Consider the following 1,661-nt stretch of genomic DNA (forward strand, 5'->3'; position numbering starts at 1 on the left):
TGAGGACCGTATCGAGTGACTTTTTTTTTTAAGATGTTTTTTATTACTTGACCTGTGGTGACGCAGTGCATAAAGCATTGACCTGGAATGCTGAGGACCCTGGTTTGAAACCCTGGGCTTGCCATTTCAAGGAACATATGAGAAGCAACTACTACGAGTTGATGCTTCTGCTTCTTGCCCCACCCACCTTTCTCACTCTCTCCTCTTTCTAAAATCAATAAATACATTTTTAAAAGATTTTATAGATTGGTTTTAGAGAGAGAAGATGGAAGAGGAACAGTAAGCATCAACTCACAGTAGTTGCTTCTTGTATGTGCCTCGACAGGGCAAGCCCCAAGGTTCAAACCCGTGACCTCAGCATTCCAGGTCAAAGCTTTATCCACTGCACCACCACAGGTCAGGCTAGCTTCTTCCTTTTTTTAAAGCCTGATATCTTTATTCATTTTTTAAGATTTTATTGATTTTACAGAGAAAGGAGAGGGGAGGAGAGTGAGAGGTATCAACTCATAGTTGCTTCACTTTAGTTGTTCATTGCTCGCTTCTCATATGTGCCTTGACCAGACAAACCCAGGGTTTCAAACCGGCTACCTTAGCATTCCAGGTCCATCCACTGCACCACCACAGCTCAGGTTCAGAGTGATTTTTTTTTTGAGAGAGAGAGAGAGAGAGAGAGAGAGAGAGAGAGAAAGAAGAAGAATCAACTTGTAGTTGTGTCACTTTAGTTGCTCATTAATTGCTTCTCATATGTGCCTTGACTAGGAGCCTCAGGCCGAGCCAGTGACCCCTTACTCAAGCTAGTGACATTTGGGCTCAAGCCAGCAGCTTTGGGCTTCAAGCCAGTGACCATTGGATCATGTCGATGATTCCATGTTCTAGCTGGCCACCCTGCGCTCAAGATTGTGAGCCTGTGCTCAAGCCAGATAAGCCCGTGCTCAAGCTGGAGACCTCAGGGTTTCAAACCTGGGATCTCAGCATCCCAGGTCGATGCTCTATTCACTACACCACCACTGGTCAGGCTCAGAGTGACTTTTGACACCACACTGAGAAAACCTGTATGAGGATGAAGTCACACAGAGGTTAGCAGTGAAGAAACATGGAGGAGGGGCACAGAGACAGAGTTCTGATGTTATCATTGAACTCACCCTCTGGGAATTATCCAAGCCTGATTTAGCCAAGTTTGGACTTCTGTCACTGAGCTAAAATCCCTTTTTGTGCTTATGGAGGTTTGAGCTAGATTTCTGTCCTTGTTATTCAGAGTTCTGACTAATAGTATCACTAACACAGCTTCTTTTTTTGTTTATTCATTTTAGAGAGAGAGAGAAAGAGAAAGAGAGAGAGAGAGGGGGGAGGAGCAGGAAGCATCAACTCTCATATGTGTCTTGACCAGGCAAGCCCAGGGTTTCAAACTCGTGAACTCAGTGTTCCAGGTCAGTGCTTTGTCCACTGCACCACCACAGGCCAGGCATTAACACAGCTTCTTAGTTAACAAAATGAAACTGGGCTGAAAAATCAGGGTGAGAGACAAGGAACAGCTTTTTTGCAGGTGAAGCCTTGGTGAAAGGGTAGTGTTTAAATCAGTATTTTCATGAGGGTTCCAGGAATAGTTGTTTCTATGCATTCAGGAACCAATGCTTGTAACTCACAGGCACATTTTACCTTCA

This window comes from Saccopteryx leptura, chromosome 4, assembly GCF_036850995.1.
Source record: "Saccopteryx leptura isolate mSacLep1 chromosome 4, mSacLep1_pri_phased_curated, whole genome shotgun sequence".
NCBI lineage: Eukaryota > Metazoa > Chordata > Mammalia > Chiroptera > Emballonuridae > Saccopteryx > Saccopteryx leptura.